Here is a 22,963-nt window from a genome sequence, read left to right as displayed (position 1 = left end):
TTAATGTACCTATTTGCTGTAGAATGGAACCTGGAGTTCCAGTAAGTTCTATGTGTTTCCATTCAAATCATTATTTTTGTTTTGCTTTGATTTTTAAAATGTAATAAACTTTTTTTAAAGCATACTCTTTACTTTAAAGTAGGAGTAACATAAATAGCTTTATTCTAAGTATGTACATATTATTTTAGAAATTTTATGTGTGATATCAAGATAGTTGTCCTTGATATGCAGTTGATTGTGGGTTTTTGTTTTGTTTTGTTTTGTTTAACCTACTCTGTTAACTTTTAATAAGGAGTGTAGATTTTTTCTGGGGAAGAAAAGGAAGGGCCCTTTAAAACCATTCAGTAAATTCAGTAACATTACTGAATACCAATTCTGAAGAGTGTCTTTTATAAACTTGAATTTGTATTTTTTGAGCTCCTATTAAAGCCCACACTGCAAGATATAGGTTAAAGTAAAAATTTTATAAACAAATATTTTTGTCAACAAAATCCGTCCCTTAGACAACTTCTAGGAATCTGGTACAAAATGTTAGTATTTTCAGACTGACTAGCTTTTCTTCTTAAAAACTTGTTTTTAAAGTTAATAAACTGTATATGTAATGGGTTAAGCATACACCTCTTCCCATAGTCTTCTACACATAGGTTTACAAATAGTTTCATCTTAATGAAAGATGTTCGGTGAAAGAAGGCTTATATACTGTGTGGTTTCAACCAGTTAAGTTTGCGGCTTTTTCCATATTCTATCTTTACATGTTTGCAAACACTTCTATCCTTTATTTTTTTTTTTCAGGAGTAGAATTTGGTGATTTATTACTTACATATAACACCCAGTGCTCATCACAAGTACCTTCCTTAATTCTCATCATCCATTTAACCCATCTCCCTGCCCACTTCCCCTCCAGCAACCCTGAGTTTGTTCTCTATACTTGAGAGTCTGCTCATGATTTGCCTTTTATTTTCCCCACATGTACACCTGTTTCATTTCTTAAATTTCACATATAAGTGAAATCATATGGTATTAGTCTTTCTCTGACTTATTTCGCTTAGCGTAATACACTGTAGCTCCATCCATGTTGTTGCAAACAATAAGCTTTCATTCCTTTTTATTACTAATATTCCATTGTGTGTGTGAGTGTGTATACCACTTCTTTATCCATTCATCAGTTGATGAACATTCGGCTCTTTCCATAATTTGACTTGTTGATAATGTGGCCATAAATATCAGGGTGTATGTGTGCCTTTCAATCACTATTTTTGTATCCTTTGGGTAAATACCTAGCAGTGCAATTGCTGAATTATATGGTAGTTCTTTTTCTTACTTTTTGAAGAACCTCCACACTGTTTTCCAGAGTAGCTGCCTCACTTTGCATCCCCACCAACAGTTTATGAGGGTAACCCTTTCTCCATATCCTTGCCAATATCTGTTGTTTCCTGTGTATTAATTTTGGTCTTCTAACAGGTGTGAGGTGATACATCTCATTGTAATTTTCATTTGTATTTACCTGATATTGAGTAATGTTGAGTATCTTTTCATGTCTGTTACCCATCTAGATGTCTTCTTTGGAAAAAATGTATATTCATGTCTTCTACCCATATCCTAATTGAATAATTTGTTTTTTTGGGTGCTGAGTTTTATGAGTTCTTTATAGATTTTGGATATTAATCTTTTGTCATATATGTCACTTTTAAATACCTTCTCCCTTTCCTAGAGTTGCCTCATAGTTTTGTTGATTGGTTCGTTCCAAGTACAGAAACTTTTTATCTTGATGAAAGTCACAGTAGTTCACTTTTTTCTTTTGTTTCCCTTGCCTCAGAAGATACATCTAATAAGAAGTTGCTATGGTCAATGTCAAAGATGTTGCTTTTTCTGTTCTCCTTTAGGATTTTAATAGTTTTCCATCTCACAGGTCTTCCATTCATTTTGGATTTATTTTTGTGTACAGTGTGAGAGAGTGGTCCAGTTTCATTCTTCTGCGTGTTGCTGTCCAGGTTCCCAATACCATTTGTTGAAGAGACTGTCTTTTTTCCATCGGATTTCCTTCCCTACTTTGTCAAAGATTAGTTGACCATGCAGTTGTGAGTCCACTTCAGGATTTTCTATTCTGTTAAATTGATTCATGTGTTTTTATGCCAGTACCTTACTGTCTTGTTGACTACAACATTGTCATATAGCCTAAAGTCCAGAATTGTGATGCATCCCGTTTGCTTTTTTTTTTTTTTTTCAAGATTGCTTTGGCTATTCAGGGTTTTTTTGTGGTTCCATACAAACTTAGGACTGTTTTTTCTGGCTCTGTGAAAAATCCTGGTGATGTTTTGATAGGGATTGCATTAAATGTGTAGATTGCTTTGGGTTGTATAGACTTTTTAACAATATTTTATTCTTCTAGTTCATAAACATGGAATGTTTTTCCATTTCTTTGTATCACCTTCAATTTCTTTCAGAAGTGTTCTGTGTTTTCCAGGGTACAGACCTTTGACCTCTTTGGTTAGGTTTATTATGAAGTATCTGGGTTTTGGTGCAATTGTAACTGTGATTGATTCCCTGATTTCTCTTTCTGCTGTTTCAATATCAGAAACAACAGAAATTAATATTAATCAATGCAAAGATTTCTGTATGTCAATTTTGTATCCTGAGATTTTATTGAATTCATGTATCAGTTCTAGCAATTTTTTGGTGGAGTCTTTTGGGTTTTCTACATAGAGTAAAATGTCCTCTGAGAATAGTGAAAGTTTGACTTCTTCCTTTCTGATTTGGATAACTTTTATTGTTTGATTGCTGAGGCTAAGAATGCCAGTACTATATTAAATAACCTGACCATAGAGGAAAGCCTATTAGCTTTTTCCCTTTGAGGATGATATTAGCTGTGGGTCTTTTGCATATGGCCTTTATTATGTTAAGGTATGTTCCCTTTATATGTACTCTATTGAGGGTTATTATTGAGAATGAATACTCTAATGTGTCAAATGCTTTCTCTGCATTTATTGAGAAGGTAATGTAGTTCTTATCTCTTCTTTATTAGGGTAGTATATCACATTGGTTGATTTTCAAATATTGAACTACACTTGCAATCCAGGAATAAATGCTACTTGATCATGGTGAATAATTCTTGTATTGTGCTGTTGGATTTGATTTGCTAGTATTTTTTTGATATTTTTTTACATCCATGTTCATTATGGATATTGGCTTCCAGTTCTCTTCTTAGTGCAGTCTTTGGTTTTACTATGAGGCTAATACTGTCCTCATCGAATGAATTTGGAAGTTTTCCTTCTATTTCTTTTTTGTTTTGTTTTGTTTTGTTTGGAACAGTTTGAGAAAATTAAGCCCTAACTCTTCTTTAAATGTTTGGTAGAATTTCCCTGGGAATTTATTGGAAGATTTTTAATTATTGATTCAATCTCTTTCTAGTTATTGGTCCGCTGAAGTTCTCTATTTCCTCCTGCTATGATTCTGGTACTTTATATATTTCTGGGAACTTATCCATTTCTTCCAAATTGCCCAATTTGTTGGCACATAACTTTCCATAATATTCTCTGATAATTATATTTCTGTGGTGTTGGTTGTAATTGCTCTCATTTGTGATTTTATTCAAAACAAGTGGACTCTTTTTTTTTTTTTTTTTGATAAGTCTGTTAAATACTGGGTCACAAATCAGGCCTCAGAAAGTATCAAAAGACTGAAATCATACCAGGAATATTTTCCTATCACAATGTTATGAAATCTGAAGTCAACCACAAGAAAAAAATTGGAATGACTACAAATACATAGAGGTTAAGGTACATACTACTGAAGAATAAATGGGTCAAACAGAAAATTAAAGAAGAAATTTTTTAAAAATACACAGAAACAAATGACAATGAAAACACAATAGGCCTACCTCAAGAAGCAAGAAAAATCTCAAAAAAAAAAACAACCTAACCATACACCTAAAGGAATTAGAAAAAGAAGAACAAATGAAATTTAAAGGCAGCAGAAGAAGGAAATAACAAAGAGTAGAGAAGAAATAAATGATATAGGAACAAACAAAGAGATCAATGAAACCAGGAGGTAGTTCTTTGAAAAAAAACCTAGAAATTAATAAACACCTAGTCAGACTTACCAATATGAGGATGTAATGACCACAAGGAAGGAAGAAACCTTAGGAATGCATAAGTGATATAGAAGATAAAATTATGAAATATAATAGAGCTGAAAAGAAAAGGGAAGAAAAAATATTGGATCTTGAATGTAGACTTAGGGAACATTCTGGAGAATGCTCCATGTAGACTTTAAAATACACTTTAAAATAATGAATATTCAGGCAGCCCAGGTGGCTCAGTGGTTTAGCGCTGTCTTCAGCCCAGGTTGTGATCCTGGAGACCCAGGATCAAATCCCATGGCGGGCTCCCTGCATGGAGCTTGCTTCTCCCTCTGCCTGTGTCTCTGCCTCTCTCTCTCTGTCTCTCATGAATAAATATATGAAATCTTTAAAATAAATAAGTAAAATAATGTATATTCTGTTGCTTTAGGATGAACTGTTCTGAATATATCTAAGTCCATTAGATTCAGTGTCATTCAAAGCCATTGTTTCCTTGTTGATTTTCTGCTTAGATGATCTGCCTATTGATGTAATTTGAGTGTTAAAGTCTCCTACTATTATTGTATTATTACTATCAGTGAGTTCCTTTATGTTTGTTATTAATCATTTTATATATTTGGGTGCTCGCAAGTTGGGAGCATAAATATTTACCATTGTGAGGTTTTCTTCTTGTATAGATCCCTTTAATACCACATAGTGCCCTTCTTCATCTCTTGTCACAGTCTTTGGTTTAAAATCTAGTTTGTCTGATATAAATTTTGCCACTCCGTCTTTCTTTCGATGTCCATTTGCATATAAATGTTTCTCCATCCCCTCAGTTTCAATCTTCAGGGTGTCTTTAGGTCTAAAATAAGTCTCTTGTAGTTAATATATAGATGGGTCTTGTTTTTTTGCTTTGTTTTGTTTTATTTTTGTTTTGTTTTGTTTTTTAATCTATTCTGACACTCTGTGTCTTTTGTTTGGAGCATTTTGTCCCTTTACATTGAGAGTAATTATTGATAGACATGAATCTAGTGCCATTTTATTACTTGTTTCTGGACATTTTATCTGTCCCTTTCTAATCTTTTTGCTTTTAGTCTTTCTTTCTCACTCGAAGAATCTCCTTTAATATTTCTTACAGGGCTGGTTTAGTAGTCACAAACTCCTTTGGTTTTTGTGTCTGGGAAACTGTCTCTCCTATTTGGAACGACAGCTTTGTTGGATAGAATATTCTTGACTGCATATTTTTCCATTCAGCACATTGAATATATTATTCCACTTTGTTCTGGCTTGCCATATATTCTTCTGAGAGGTCTGCTGCTAACCTGATTTGTCTTCCTTTGTAGGTTAGGGATTTTTTTTTTCTTGATGCTTTTAGCATTTTTTTTTTTCTTTATCTGTATTTTGCAGATGTAACTACAGTATGTCTTGGGATTGGCCTGCTTTTCTTAATTTTGATGGGAGTCCTCTGTGCATTCTGAATCTGTTTCCTTCCTAAGTTTAGGGTAGTTTTCAGCTATAATTTGCTCAAATAAATCTCATGCACCCTTTTCCCTCTCTTTACTTCTGGGACTCATATGATATAAATGATATACAGTTGATGCGGTCACCAAGTTCCCTAAGTTTACATTTGTGATTTAATATTTTTTCTTCCCTTTTCTTTTCATTTCTATTATTTTCCAGAATTTTATCTTCTATATCACTTATGAATTCCTCTGCTTTTTCCTTCCTTGTGGTCATTACATCCTCATTTTTTAATCTTGTTTATTGCATTTATCATTTCAACTGACTAGTTTTAAGGTCTTTTGTCTCTGTAGTAAGGTCTCCTTGGTGTCTTGTATGCTTCTCTCAACCCAGCTAGTATCCTTATGATTGTTACTTCATATTTTGAATTAGTCTTATTACTTATATCTGTTTGGAGTAGATCCCTGCCCATGAACTTTCTTGTTCTTTCTTTTGGGGTGCTTTCCTCCATCTTAGCATTTTGTCTAGATCTGTGTCTTCTCTGTGTTAGGAAAGCCTGATATGTTTCTTGATCCTGAGAGTAATGCCTTTATGAGGAAGAGGTCATATACTTCCAGGGCCTGGTGCTTTAGAAAATGTCTCTGGTGTACGCTATGTATATTCTGCTGCTGTGTTTTGGCTGCTCTTTCCCTAAGGTGAGTCATCAGCAGAGTTTCTGCTTGCCTGTGGTGGGGAGTGTTTGGATCATATCCAGTGTTTAGCAGGTTTCAACTAGATGTACTCTAGTCTGCTTGTTCAAGGAGACATGATGCTATTTCCTCTAGAACGGAAACTGCAGCACTCAATGGTCAGCAGATGTGATATGTTCAGGGTGTTTATATTGGTCTTCTGGGGGAAAAGCCCACTGCTCTGGTTCTCATTATACCTGTGAGAAAAAAGCAGCAGCACCTGATCTCAGCTGGTCATAGAATAGTGTAACCACTGTTGGCACTATGCTGCTTACTGAATTTATGCTGAGGAATGGTGGGACGTGGGGGAATGTTGCCAGGCAACTCCTACATCCCTGGAAAGGAGAATTCACACCTGTTGCTGACTGAGAAGCCCGTCCAGAAGTGCAAACAATATCCCTTCATGGGGATCCCTGGGTGGTGCAGTGGTATGGCGCCTGCCTTTGGCCCAGGGCGCGATCCTGGATACCCAGGATCAAATCCCACGTCGGGCTCCCGGTGCATGGAGCCTGCTTCTCCCTCTGCCTGTGTCTCTGCCTCTCTCTCTCTCTGTGACTATCATAAATAAATAAATAAAAATTTAAAAAAAAATCCCTTCATGTATCCAATGTGTCCCTCAGATCATTGCCTTGACTTTGTATGTGTTGAGCCCACCTTCCCACCTAGCAGTGCAGTGCATCTTGCGATCTATCCCAAAATATTGGCTGAGTTTTAAAACTCCAAACTTTAGGGACCTGGTGTGATGGGGCCTTGCTGGTCCTTTGGAGGATGGTCTTACCATGCTGGAATTACTGCAGGTTTGTCCCAGAAGGGCAGTCACAGAAAAGTGCAAGTGTATGGAGTTTGGATTAAAGTGCAGCAAAGTGTCCAGGTTAGCCATCCTCAGCAGATGTCTATGTATCTATGCTGAGAGGTGAGGGAGGGAAATGGCACCTGCAGGATCTTTTGTCCTGTAAGACGCAATGCCAGCTTTCCCAGATTGGCTCAAGAAGAGGGAACCATCTCTCCTAGTGTGCCCCAGGGGATCCTAGTATCAAGCTGTTTGTCCCCAGGCTATATGCCATCCTTCTCCATAGGAGCACTGCAGCACCCTCAGGGCCCCACACCAGCCTGGTAGCAGATCTCTAAATCTCAGTCTTTAGGTCCAGCTGGATGTAAAAACTGAGGAAAATTGTCCCTCTCATTTTCCCAGTCAATGACTTTGGGGAAGGGTTTTCCTTGTGTGATTTCCTGTGTCTCTACTCTATCTTATGTTTCTCTCTCTCTCTCTCTTTTTCTCTATGTCTAGGTATCCCTTCCCTCCACTGTTCCTGTAAGCCATTTCTCCCCCAAACCATATCTCCACACCTCCTACCCTCCACAATGTGACCTCTCTCTCTCTTAGTTGTACTGTTCATTCTTTTAGTCTTCAGATTGATTTCTTGAGCATTAAGAATAATTTGATATTTATCTACCTGTGTTTGAGGCAAGCCTAGAGCACTCCTACTACTCTACCATCTTAGCTCCTCCTCCTCAAATGTAATAAGCTTTTTTTTAAAAAAAAAATTATTTATCAGTTTTAGAGAGAGAGAGAGAAACTGAGAGAGAGAAGAGTCTCAAGCAGCTTCCTCACTGAGCATGGAGCCCCACCAGGGGCTCAGTCTCACACATGAGATCACAACTTAAGCTGAAACCATGAGTCTGACGTTTAACCAACTGAGCCACTGAGGCGCCTCATTTGTAATAAACTCTTACCTTTAAAATAGTTTTAGATTCACAGACAAGTTGCAATAATATTACAGAGAGTACCTGTATACTCATGGACGGGACATATTCCCTTAGTATTACTATGGTACATTTGTCATAACTAGTGAACCAGTATCAATGTGTTGTCATCTACAGTTCACATTTTAGTTGGATTCTCTAAGTTTTTACCTATTGTCCCAGAATACCATCCAGAATACCATATTACCTTTAGTTGTTATGTTTCCTTAGGATTCGTTAGAGTGTGGAAATTTCTCAGACTTCCCTCATTTGTGGTGACCTTGACCATTTTCAGGAGTACTATGTATATATTTTATGGAATGTCTTTCAGTTTTGGTTGATTTTATAATTTTTCTCATGGTTATGTAGTGGCTATGGGTTTGAGGGATGAAGACCACAGAGTTTAAGTACTATTCTAAACAATTTATATCGAGGGTATAGGCTATGCTATCAACATTACTTATCACAGCTGATATTGACCTTTATTATTACCATTCTGGGATAGTGTTTGTAAGGTTATTCAACTGTGAAACTATTGCTCTTTTAAAAGAAAGTCACTTTGCTCATTTGACATTTAAGGAACAAGAGTTATGTTTCCTGTCCTGGAGGGGTATTATCTTCAAAAAATTTTTGGAATTCTTTTATGCAGGAAATTTCTCATTTGTCCCTTATTTGTTTTTCAATTAATCATTTATTTCAGTATGGTCTAAAAGGTATTTATCTTATATTTTGGCTTATAATCCAACACTATATAATTTTCTTTGTTGTTGAGATTATTCTAGCTTTGGAGCTCTCGTTTCTGTGTCTCTTTGTTATACCTCCATTGTTGTGATATTTTGTTTGTTTTGTTTCCATTCCCTTACTTCCTGGAAGCAGAAGATTCTCCAGGCTTATCTTCTAAATCTCTAACCTTAACACTAGACTTAACAGTTTCTCCACGGTGAAATACAAATTTATTTTATTGAAGAATGTCATTAGAAACCCAAATCTGGAGGCAGCCCAGGTGGCTCAGTGGTTTAGCGCCACCTTCAGCCCAGGGCCTGATCCTGAGACCCTGGATGGAGTCCTAACATCACCCTCCCTGCATGAGGCCTGCTTCTCCTTCTGCCTGTGTCTCTGCCTCTCTCTCTCTCTCTCTCTCTGTGGCTCTCATTAATAAATAAATAAAATCTGAAAGAAAGAAAGAAAGAAAGAAAGAAAGAAAGAAAGAAAGAAAGAAAGAAAAAGAAAATATTAGTTCACGCTGAAGTTTCCGGGTTTTACGTGGTCTGACATGTCTCATTCTATCTATTGCCACTTGCTTATCTAACCTCCCTTTCAAACAGTGAGAAGTTTGGATTGTACCTTCTATCACCTATATATTTTTATTTTTCAATCCATATATATATATATATCCATATATATAATCCATATATATATAATCTATATGTATCTATATCTATTATCTATCATCTATCTATCATCTATCTATCTATCTATCTATCTATCTATCTATCTATCTATCATCTATCTATCTATCATCTGTTATTGTTGTTTTACTGTCCTTTTCCTTACTTATCCCATGACTCTCTCAACTTAATCATAGGTACATGGAGGTGATCAGGTTTTAGTGAGACAACCATCTCTGGAGTTTCTTTTATCTGAGCAGTTTTGCCCAATTGAAAGTACTAACTTTGCAAACATCTACTTAGGAACACCTTACTTAATTCAGATGTTACTACAATAGGCGTTATGGTAATATAATTTTTTTTTATAATCAGAGTTATAATCAGAGTCAAGTAATTTTTCCAATGACTTCTCGATTTCATCTTCTCCTTTGGTGGTAAAGATGTAGTTGCCTATTCCAACCCTATGAGCCCCAAAATTTCTGGACATTTTTCTCAAATTCCCTTCTCTTTTACTTGTAAATCAGTGGTTGCTTTCTGTGCTCATCCCTTTTTCTGTGATGACTTGACACATAATAATAATAATAATAGCAACAACCAGTATAACCCATAATAACCCACATATTTACAAATATTCTGTCTATAAGCCTCTTTGTGGAGCTATAATTTCATTAGACACATCAACTACCTTCAAAGATATCACACAAGAGTTTATTTGATGTTTCTCTACCACCTATTTAATAGTTCTTCTGTCCTTCTGTCCTTCCATATGTTTCTTCAACATCTGTTTTTCAGTACCTATATCTTACACAATGGAGATTTTCAAAGTTTAAAGAAAAATTTCTTTGAAATAACATTTTGGTAACTTTTTTCCCATTAATTATTTCTGTAAATCCCTTCTCAACATGCTATAATCATAAGAGATTAATTCTTTATAAAAGTAGACAATGAGAAAGTCAACTTACCTTCCATGTGGAGCACATGACTTACAGCGGAAAATTAAAAGGCTCACCTTGAGAATACATCAAGAGAAATAATTTTCTCAGGAGGAGCTAAATTTTCTTCAAGGCAAAAATAGAAAGAAAACATTAAGAGAAGTGATTGAGGATAAAGAGTGGGTGTTCCAGGGGTGCCTGGGTGGCTCAGTCGGTTAATCATTTGACTTTGGCTCAGGTCATGATCTCAAGATCCTGAGATAAAGCCCCACTTTGGGCTTCCTGCTCAACAGGGAGTCTACTTAGCCCTCTCCCATGGCCCCTCCCCCTGCTCATGCTCTCTCTCACTCCCTCAAATAAATGAAATCTTATTTTTTTTAAATGAGTCTTATGTATAAGAACCTCAGTTCCAAAGGGAAATGTGAACAAGTCTATGAAAGCAGGAAAGATTGAAAGAGAGATTCTGATTAGAGTTTGTACAGAGAAGCAAGAAATAGATAACTCTATAGTGCATAGTGATGGATAATCTGACAGGCCTCACTCCCAATGATGACTTAGATAAGTGAAGATTTGATGCATTTTGAGCTAAACCAGACCAGAAACCAAATAACACAAAAATGTGGTATTTCTAGGCTTGCTGGTGTCCCCACTAAGAAAATGAAAGACTTACTACAACACTCAAAAACTAAATACACTGGGGAACTTTTTGCCCTAAATAGAAATGTGTTTTTCAGCATTTGACACATGATTTGTTCAAAAATATCTTTTAGATGAATAAATCTAGGGCAAAATTTTGATTAGAACATCAAAGATAATAACATTACTAGGGAGCAAAGAAGTATTGACCTTACTGTCAAGAAATTTGGTTTCTGATCTCAAAAGTGTAGTTTCCAGGCTTTCAAGCCTATAGTGAGAGACTATACTCTGCTGGAACTTTTGATAGTCTAAAAGCAAGCAGAAGAATTAGATTATTTACAAGCTTCTTTCTGTTATAAAAATTTTGTGATTTCATTACTTTCCCTTTATCATTCATTCACAAGTGAATGGCTTTTCTTCCAGTTTTATATTTGTTATGTTTAGGAAATAAAATGGGAAAGAACTGAAAAATTGGCATCTTTTCCAACCTTTAATTTTCTGCTGTGCAATCCCCAGTCTATCATGGTGCTCTATACCACCAGCAGCAATTAACTTTGTGCTAACCAACCCCACCGTTAGTTTGGCATGGAAATACTCACCTACAGTGCTTCTAATTATTGATGGATTTTCCCTTTTTCAAAATGTCAGACACTGTTTATGTGTAATCATCTGGCTTACCACCTGTGGCTACTCTATCCACTAGTACAAATATGGACAGTCACAAATCTCCCTCATTTCATTTGAATCTCTGAGTCTCATGAATTCTTCTTGTGTCTCTACAATATTTAAATTATGTTTCCTAATTATCTCAATGAATTATACATCTGGTTGTGATTACTTAGCCTAGGAGGATGCTGCCTGATTGGTGATTATATAGCAATTTTATATTTTTCCATTGATTATGTTAATTTCCTTTATATTATATCGGATTATTGTACTGAGTGAAAAATTACTAGCACCTGCCTCTCATATCATGAAAAATACTTTGCAAATATATTTGACCTAGAAAGCTTATTTTGCTTGTAGATTTTATATACAACAGTTTTAAAAGATATATTTTTTCATAACAAAATTGTTTTGTCCTTTGGCATTTTTCTTCTGTGTAATTTGGTGTATGTATAATTTTAGGTAATGATGCTCAGAGAAGAGGAAAATATTCTGTGTAGGGTAAATAAGTCCTTTAGAACTATATCTTTTGTCTTTTGTATTTTTACTGATACACATCTGTTACACTCTTGTTTCCTTCTTCTTAGTTTTAAATTATTATGTTCCATTATTTTTATTATCTTTTCACTGACCTTTAAAGTAAATAATTATAACAATATTCTAAAAATGAAATACTGTATCTACTTATACTCAACAAGTACTTTTCATGTGTTAGTTCATTCATCCTTTTTTTCTTCTTTAAATAAAAAATGTTCATGAAGCTTTTTTTATTTTTTTTTAAAGATTTTTATTTATTTATTCATGAGAGAGAGAGAGAGAGAGAGAGGCAAAGACACAGACAGAGGGAGAAGCAGGTTCCATGCAGGGAGCCTGATGTGGGACTCGATCCCAGGACTCCAGGATCATGTCCGGGGCTGAAGGCAGGCACTACACCACTGAGCCACCCAGGGATCCCCGAAGCTTTTAAGTTTAATCCAGTCCCTTTTTATATTGTTTTTGTAGCATAAAAGCCCATGCTTTGAAGACAGGCTGTATATCAACTACAAGTTTTGTCTAAAAGGTAAAATATTCATTATTTGTTTCCAATGATATTTTCAGGTAGAAGTGCACCTAGATATAATTACCTCTTTAAAATATTCAGCAACAAATGTCAAAGTTTAATTTTATGAGATAAATACTGTCACATGTAGACTTATGTCTTTGACCAATACTGGGAACTGATTTGCTGGCAGTGTTTCCTTGTCTTCTAATTCCCCCTTGTTTCTGTCACTGCCTTTCTTTTTAAGCTCCATTCTTCTGCCCAACCCCAAGACTAAATAATTTAAGGCTTGGGCATGTACCAGTTTCTAAATAATGTTTCTCAAAGGAAGCTTTAGGGAAAATCTGAATTAAAAAAAAAAAACTCTAATGTTAATTTAGAATAAATTGTGGAGTCTACTCAGACCTACTGAATCAGAATATTTGTAGAGGATGCCCAGAAATTTGCATCTTTATGAAGTATCACATGTGCTTCCTAGGCATAGTAAATTTTGAGAACAACTATCATTTTTTTTTTAATTTTTTTTTGAGAACCACTATTCTATGGTAAATAATTTATGAGGAGACACTGTAAAGCACTTTTACCATAGAATCACTGTTCTCTGCTTGCTTGTAGAATATATGAAGAGAAAGTATAAAACAATCACACATTTTTGGATTTTCCTTATCTTTGTGTTAGTTGTTCAGCTCATTCTCATCTTGTGATTATATTCCAATATACTCCTTACTCTTTGTCTCAGACCTGGTTTCTAATTATATCCCAGATCTGATGAATAGAATGTTTGTAAAAGTTAATGTTTGAATCTGATATTTGATTGTCTATTGTTTTTTCTACTCATCTAAGATGGGAGCCAGCTTACTCTGTCTCTATTACTAGTAAGATTATTTTTGTTCCTGTTTTTCTTTTTGGCAAGATTTATCTGGCTCTCTTTGGGTACTATGTATGGTTCACTATCATTTACTATATTCCTGTGTTGGGGCATATAATGATCTAAGTTTATGATTTTAAAAAAATCTATTTTTTTTTTTGCTAACCACCCTATATTTATTATTATATGCCCCAAAGTATAACATGAGCTTCTCCAATACAATATTGTCAACTACAACCATTAGTTTTACAATTTTTCCTCAGAACTTACCCATTTTACTTTTTATTTTTAAATTTATTTATTTATGTAATCTCTACACTCAACATGGGGTTCTAACTCATGATCCTGAGAACAAGAGTCATACACTTTTCTGACTGAGACAGCCAAGTGCCACAGAATTTATTCATTTTAAAACTGAAAGTTTGTTTCCTTTGGACATCTCTCCATTTACCCCCACTCCAGCCCCTTGTAAACAGCACTATACTGTTTCTATTAGTTTGGCTTATTTAGATTCCACAAATGTAAGACCATACAGTATTTGTCTTTCTCTGTCTGACTAGTTTCACTTCACATAATACCTTTAAGGTCCATCTATGTTGCAATGGCAAGATTTCCTTCTGTTTCATGGTTGAGTGAGTTATATATATATTCTTTTCCCCTGGATCATATGGTAGTTCTATTTACAATTTCTTGAGGAACCTTCAAACTGTTTTCCAAAATAACTATAGCAGTTTACCTTCCCATAAAGAGTATGAAAGTGTTCCCTTTCTCAATATTCTTGCCATAATTTCTTACTTTTTATCTCTTTGACAATAGACACTCTAATATATATGAGGTCATCTCTAATATATATGAGGTGGTTTTGATTTGCATTTCTGTGGTGATTACTGATACTGAACATCTTTTAATTTACCTATTATTTATTTGTACATCTTCTTTGGAAAAATATCTGTTTAGTTTCTTTGACCATATTAATTAATCCCTTAGATGGTATATGGTGTGCAAATATTTTCTATCATTCTGTAAGTTGCCATTTCACTTTTGGTGATTTCCTTTGCTGTTTAGAAGCTCTTTACTTTGGTGTAGTCTCACTTGTTTATTTTTGCTTATGTTGTTTTGGTTCAGGTCATGATCTCTGGGTCCTGGGATTAAGCCTCAATTGGCTTCCCTTTGAATGAGGAGCCTGCTTCTCCTTCTCTCTCTGTTCTCTCCTTCTCTCTCTCTCTCTCTCCTGATTTCTTTCAAATAATACATAAAATCCTTAAAAAAAAGTCAACCACTTTTTTGGGGCACCTGGGTGGTTCAGTCAGTTCAGCATCTGCTTCAGCTCAGATCATGATCCCCGGTTGGGATGGAGCCCCTTGTCAGGGTGCCTGCTCAGTGGGGATTTTGTTTCTCCTCTCCCTCTGCTCCTCCCCCTGCTCACTTTCTCTTGTGTGCACACACATGTGTGCACTCTCTCTCAAAGAAATAAATGAAGCCTTAAAAAAAAAAAAAAGGTCAACCACTTTTTCTTTATATTAGCAATGAATAAGTGAAAAAACATAATACCTATTACCTTAGCATCCATAAAATGAATATATCTAACAAAATGTATACAATTTGCATATGAGAAAAAATGATAAAACTCCAATCAACAAAATCAAATAAAAACTAAATAAGTGGAGAAATTTTCCTTGTTTATTGATAGGAATACCCAATATTGACTCTCTAGAAAATGTATCTAGTACTTGAGAAGTACTTGAGGAATTTGCTGACTGTAATGGACATATTATAAATATTTCCCTATTTATTTCAGAGAGTGTGTGCATATGAGTAGGGGGAGGGGCAGAGGGACAAAGAATCTTGAAGCAGACTCCCTGCTAAGTGCGCAGCCAGATGCAGGGCTTGACTCAGGACCCCAGAGATCATGACCTGAGCTGAAATCAAGAGTCTGCTGCTTAACTAATTGAGCCACCCAGGCACTCCTATAATGGTTATATTATAAACCCATACATTGTATAGTACCAGTTTCTTTCAGTTAACAACCAGATTCAACTAATATTAATTTACTACCTCTTGTGCACCAGGGATCGTGTTAGATGATGGGAATACAACAGTGAAGAAAAGAAAAAAAAATCCTACTCTCCATTAATAAATGTACTAGTCTTCATGGGGGAGACAGACTTTTAAACAAATAATTGTATAAAGTCAAAACATCAGCTAATGTTAAGTTTTATAAAGAGTGATACAAATAAATATAATAAGTGTGAAAAAGACAGTGTTATTTTATATAGGGTGGTCATGGAAGCACCTCAGATACTAGAACTACTTAACAGTTTATTAAACAATACCCAGGAAACTGACAAGTGTCTTGTGAATATCTGGGGAAAAGAGAATCACAGAATAAAAAACAATTGATTAGGCCCTAAGGCAAGTATGAGAGGCATGCCCAAGGAATAAAGAGGAGGCCAGTAAAATTGAACAAACAATATGGAGAGCAGTAAGAGATGGTATTATAACCATAGCCAGGGACTGTATCATAAGTAACAATATAGGCCATGATGATTTCTTTGGGGTTCTACTGCATGAGATGGGGAGTAAAGTTAAGATCTTTATGCAGCTGCCTTGAGTTTCAGTTTTAAAGGATGTCTCTGGTCATAGTATAAAAAAGTCTCAGTGCAGGGGATCACTTATGAGATTATTTGAACAATATGTGGAAAGTATCATGATGTCAGAATATAGGTAAAAGAGGTTAAAATAATTTGCTTTCCTGATACATTCTGAAGAAGAGTAATACATTTATTAGGGGATTATTATTTTTTTTAAATTTTTTTTTATGATAGTCACAGAGAGAGAGAGAGAAAGAGAGGCAGAGATATAGGCAGAGGGAGAAGCAGGCTCCATGCACCGGGAGCCCGACGTGGGATTCGATCCCGGGTCTCCAGGATCATGCCCTGGGCCAAAGGCAGGCACCAAACCGCTGCGCCACCCAGGGATCCCTTATTAGGGGATTATAATTGTTGTATAGTAGAAAGAAGTCAAAAGGTTACTACCAAAGTTTTTGAACTGAGTAACTGAAAGAATTATTGTTGTCATAATCATTGTTAATTAGATGAGAAATAGGGAAAAAAGCAAAAGGTATGAAAGTAATGGACAAGAAATAAGAATTGTCTTTGGAAACATTAATTTTGTGTGGCTTATTAGATATTTGGTGGGAATGCTTGTTGGGTAGGCAATGCAAATATTCACTTTTTAAAAGATTTATTTATTTACTTTAATTAATTAATTAATTAATTAATTTATTTATTTATTTACTTTAGAGAGAGAGGCAGTCAGAGAGAGCACATGTGCAAGAGAGGAGAGGAGCAGAGGGCAAGGGAGAGATAGAATATCAAGCAGACTTCACATGAGTGTGGAGCTGATGTGGGGCTTGATCCCACAACCCTGAGATCATGACCTGAACCGAAACCAACAGTAGGATGCTTAACTGACTAAGCCACTCAGGAGCCCCTAAATATTCACATTTTAAAATTTATGGATTTTTTTCATATTTTATACTGCTGCTTCAGCGAACTAATCTTCCCGTTTAATGTAAAATAAAAATCTTATTTAGGCATGATCTTGACTGACCAGAGTACATGTTTTCTTATCTTGAATGTAAATTTATGACAGCATACTTTATGACTATTTTCTAGGTTACCAGGATGATGCTTATGTAACATTCAAGGCTTGCCACGAGAAGAGACACTGAAGAAATGGACAACGTGATGCTTTTATCCAGCTAAGGTAAGGGGAAAAAACTGGAATATTGCCCTTTCAGAAACTATTTACTCTATGATCAGTATTAGCTAAAAAATATATATATTTTTACCTCAAAATTAAAATATATATTTTAAAATTTATTTTCCATATATTTATTTCATCTTAAATGTATTTTAAATTAAAAAAAAACTTGGAATATCTCAGTGGCTGGAATTGAGTTGATTTTAGAATTAGAAGCATGATTCCTGTGTCTGCTCTTTAATATATATTTTCCCAGTAGACTAGGAATTAGGCTGAATCATGTTCCTACAGGGATATTAGAAATTCTTCTACCAAGTTCTTGGTGGAGGTTTTTATTATATTGTAGACATGCAAGGTGAGATCTGTCATTTCACAAAATAGTCTGGCAAGAAAGAAAAATGTTAGTTGATAATTCATATAGCATTCTAGGTAGCATCCTACTAGGATTATGATAGTGGCAACCCTCACCCCACAAATGAAACTAATCGTGGTTCCATTACTTCTGGCCACACCAACAAGAGATGGACATAAGCACTGACTTGGTGATATATCTGAAGAAAGGTACTGATCAGAATTCTCTTTTTATGAGCTCTTATTATAAGAAAGGTCCTTAGAATCCTTCTTAGTCAAATATAATTCCTTCAAGTTTATTTCATCCTCATATATCTATAGAAATGGGGCTATGAATGAGTATGGAGGGTTATAAATAGTAAACACCTTTGTGAAAAGTTATATCTTGGGGAAGGATTCAGACAATTATAAAGGAGTTATTATAATTAATGGCATGTGCTGCTTTTGAATACTTGTAAATCTCTATTTGTGAACTTTGTGACTTAAGGTTGGTTGATGAACCAGAAAACAAGTTTTAAAAATATTTCCATGTTGTTATTTCTCTTTTAATTGCCAGTGTCATATGACAGTATCTATTTTCACATTTTTCATTGCAAATACTCGGCATTTCAGAAACGTGCATTAATAGGTTTTCTGTATGGTAAGCTGGGAATATAGCCAAGATTTATTATACTGTTTTTCAACTCTAAATAACACACTGGGGCAGCCTGGGTGGCTCATCGGTTTAGCGCCGCCTTCAGCTCAGAGTGTGATCCTGGAGACCCAGACGGCGTCTCCAGTTGGGCTCCCTGCATGGAGCCTGCTTCTCCCTCTGCCTGTGTCTCTGCCCCTCTCTCACACACTCTGTCTCTCTTATGAATAAACAAATAAAATATTTTTAAAAATAATAAATAAAAATAAAAAGACAACACACTGACATCTAAGCAAACTTCTTGTATATCTAGGTCTTCTTTAATTATCGGGGATGATTTTTTCCTAAGCATTGCTTTCAGCCTCTCAGATATTAAAATAAGATGTAGGTAAATAAAGCCCTCAAATTCATGATTTTTTTGCTCTAATGATACTATTTTATTTTTTATAGCTCAAATTATAGTCATTTGAGTAGAATACATGTAATATGTAATATGTAATAGGCACTTATAAATGGCCTTCTAGATTACTAACATATTAAATTAGATTTGAAAACTTAGGTTATTATGTGGGTTGTTACTTCTACATGATACTAAGAAAGACTCCAGAACATATCTAAGTGCCGATCTTTAGTTAAAACTATGTCCTTATCCAGAGAACATCTGCTCTAACAAGTGTGTCTTTTAGACCATTAACATAGACAACGATTAATATGACATTGTAAATGATTTAGCAGGTGGAAAATATTAAGTTGCTTAACTGGATTTAACTCAATCGTATAAATAAAAAACTATGGATAGGATTCCTTAATGACTTTCTAGTAATTGTGCTAAATTACTAATATAACATTTGCCATTTTTCATATTAAATTCATGTGTAAAAGCATGACCATTTACTACTTTTAAAAAATCTCTCTTAAAAAAAATCTCTCTTAGATTTAGTGTTAGACCCATGTATTTCTTCCTGCAAAATAAAAAATCATTACACCACTTCATATTTCCTTGCTTTCAAAATGAACAAAGTGTAATAGATCAACCTAAAATGTTATTTGCTGCTAAATTTCATATGAAGTACTCAAAATTTTGTTAGAACATCTTATTATTTTTTAGTATTTTGATTTATCCTATGGGGTATAATTGTTTTTATAATATAAAGTCATAAAACTAATATATCCTTTTTTAAAATGATTTTATTTATTTATTTGACACACAGAGAAAGTGAAAGAGCAATGCAGGGGGAGTGACAGAGGGAGAGGGAGAAGCAGACTCCCCTCTAAGCAGGGAACCCAACTTAGGGCTTGATCCCAGTACTCTAGGATCATAACCTGAGGCAAAGGCAGACACTTAACTGACTGAGCCACCCAGGCACCCCAAAATAATATTATTTAACATAAAATATAAATATATTGGGTTGCAAATAGGTAGAATGAGAATATATGTGTATTTGGGAATATATATGTATGCATATTTGTATTTATATTCAAAATACATATATATACAGTTTTGTATATTTAAAACTATATATATTGTATTTTATTTCTCTAAGCATATAACTATCTGTAGTTTATACTTTTTGACTCAGTTATTTGTGATATTTAACTTAATCTGTGCAACACCACTTTTATTCATTTTAATTCCATGTATTATATTGTTGTAATTATATATCTCAAAGCATGTTCATTGTACTCTTGATGGGTATGTGTGCGGTTATCAGTATTTTGCTATTAAGACCAATACTGCAACCAAAATTCTTATCCATTACTTACTTGTGCACCTATGTGAATTTTTCTGAGATATATATACCAAAGTGGAATTCTTGGAATGAAAGATATGTGCACTGTTATTCTTCCTACCTGTTGCCAAATTGCTCTCCTAGTTGGACATATCAATTAACAATCCAATTGATGGTATGAAATTTCAAATTTTTACAGCCTCATCAATGCCTAGTAGTATTGTTTCCTTCCTTTTCACCACTTATGGCCTTCTTCTATCCATCCCTCTCTTACTACCATCTTTTTATTTATCTTGTTCGGCCTTTATTAAATCATACTATTCTTGTGAATGAATGTGAAAACATATCTCATTGCAGTTTTAATTTTTACTCCTTAATCCATAGTTAAAGTATCTTTTAAATTAATTTTTCTCCTCTGCTAAATACTTGTTCACATGTCTTTTGTCCTTTGTTATACTGAGATTTGGGTTGATTTTGTATGGATTTGTAAAAGGGTCTTTTTTCTATTTTGTATATTATGTTCAGTTTTACATAGGAAATGCATTTCCTTAAATGTTGACTTATATTGCTTGTTTTATACTGTCCTTTTTCATGTAGAAGTTTTTATTTTAAATATAGTAAGATTCATTATTTTTTTGTTCATATAGTTACTACATTTCACCTTGTTTCAATACATTCCTCTATCCTGGAGGTCTACAGAGAGCCCCTATTTAAAAATATATTTTAATGCATTTTACACATCAGTTTTAGGGTTTTGTAATACATTTCAGAGTTGCTAAGCCCACAGTATTTTTGTAACAGAAAGTCTTGGAATCTATGGTATAAAAATCTTCATTATAAATCATTTCTGACTGTTAAGGAATGTGTTAAGTCTTGTACTTTAGAGAAAAACATCAGAGCTTTATAATTTGATAATATTACATGTATTTTTCATCTATATGTATAATTCATAGTACTAAAGAAATATATATCAATTAAAAATATTTTTCTTACCAAAGCATAAGAATTTGGTTGAAACATTGCATTTTATTAGCAATTCTCATTTTTTAAATAAAGATTTTTATCTCACATTCTGATAAAGTATTATAGATTTCTCTTTTTTTTAAAGATTTTATTTATTCATGAGGCATAGAGAGAGAGAGAGAGGCAGAGACACGGGCAGAGGGAGAAGCAGGTTCCATGCAGGGAGCCCGATGTGGGACTGGATTCCGGGACTCCAGGATCACAACCTGAACCGAAGGCAAGTCACTCCACCGCTGAGCCACCTAGGCATCCCAGAGTATTATAGATTTCAAATCAGTGTTAGTCTCAAGGCTTAAAATATTTACCAGTTGATTAAGTTCTATTTTGAGTATTATTTTCTTTCTAGATTAAATAGAGAACACATAAAAACATGTTTTTTTTTTACTATTTTTGTTGTTTGCAAATTATTGAAACAAGTGGAATATTCACTGAATATAATTTAATTTGCTTAAACAAGAAGAATGTAGAAATAATTAATCATAAGTGTACTACAAAACCTACAGTTTTCAATACATCACTCTTAATTACAGATAATTTCTCAAATGGTACGTATATTCATTTTTATAGAGTTCTAAAGGAAAAAATAAAACTAAAAATTTACAATTCTCTATAAAATGTTTACTGAAGTAAAGAAATATATCATTGTATAAATTCATTTATATATATATTTTAGATATGTGTCTAATTTACATTAATGATTCCAAAGCCTAAACATGATATTTATATGTAAATGTATGAATTTCCATTGAGTTCTTTAGAGTAAAAGTCTAAGAGCTTTAGAAAAGATTGCAAACTGAGAGGCTATCGTAGTAACTTAATGGAAAAGTAATCTTGTATTAGTGGTTCAGTATTTTTTCCATGCTTAAGGATTTAGTCCTGAGAATAATCAATATGCAAAACCAATGGAGGAAGTTTCAGTGTTCAAAACTTGAATGAGGGAGGCCTGGGTGGCTCAGTGGTTGAGCGTCTGCCTTCAGCTCAGGGCATGATCCTGGAGTCCTGAGATAGAATTCCACATCGGGCTCCCTGCAGGGAGCCTGCTTCTTCCTCTGCCTATATCTCTGCCTCTCTTTCTCTCTCTCTCTCTGAATAAATAAATCAAATCTTTAAAAAAATAAAAAATAAACTTGAATGAAAGGTTAGACAATTACAAGACTTGATGTTCTACTAAATACATTTTTAAAAAGTAATTATTTACTTAAAGTGTCCATAATCTGGTGCCTGGGTTCTCAGTCACTTGAAGGTCTGACTCTTGATTTCAGCTCAGATCTTGATCTACTGATATAGATATAGAGTCCCAGGAGAGCTCCCTGCTCTTCAGGTAGTCTGTTCCCCACCCCCCTACTGAAATAAGTAAATAAATCCTAAAAAAAAAAAAGTATCTATAGTCAATTTAATTTTGGTGTAGGATTTGAAACACAAAAATATTGATTAATCTTAATCTTCATTATTAACAGTACATAAATGCATATATATAAAAGAACTTTATGAAACTTTGTTTATTCATTAATTATAAACCATTCATACACTTATTTTCAGAATAATAAACATTTATTAATCCACTATCCAATATAAGAATTAAAATATTGCTGATATTTATAGATACCTATACTCCTCCCCTAAGCTGCCAAGTGCACTACTTCTCCCAAAATGGTAAAGCACTACCAGGTTTAAATGTTGATCATTCCCCTTTCTTGTTTCTCAACAATCATCACATATTTATGCATGGTTATATAATATTTTAGTTATATATTTTTTTAGAGATATGGATTATGAAACAATATGTAATATATTTAGAGTTGTTTTGTTCACCCAATATTTTTGTTCTTAAAGTTCAATCATGGTGTTGCATATCATTATAGACCTTTATTTTTACTGTTTTACCTATTTCATTCTTTGACTATACTATAGTTTATTCATATTCTGAAAATGAATGTTGTAT

General features: G+C 34.2%; 1 long non-coding RNA gene across 2 annotated transcripts in view; it reads left to right on the top strand.

The window, feature by feature from the left end:
• LOC144287855 (uncharacterized) overlaps positions 1-22,963 on the top strand; it is a 354,870-nt gene that overhangs the window by 251,420 nt on the left and 80,487 nt on the right. For both annotated transcript variants that reach the window (XR_013355657.1, XR_013355658.1), the window contains one exon: positions 17,199-17,289. This is a non-coding gene — a long non-coding RNA (uncharacterized LOC144287855). The remainder of the gene's footprint in view (positions 1-17,198; positions 17,290-22,963) is intronic.

The sequence above is a fragment of the Canis aureus genome, chromosome 17 (genome assembly GCF_053574225.1).
Source record: "Canis aureus isolate CA01 chromosome 17, VMU_Caureus_v.1.0, whole genome shotgun sequence".
In the NCBI taxonomy this organism is placed as follows: domain Eukaryota; kingdom Metazoa; phylum Chordata; class Mammalia; order Carnivora; family Canidae; genus Canis; species Canis aureus.
Note: the sequence above shows the minus strand (reverse complement) of the source record. Positions and strands in the feature narration are given on the sequence as shown.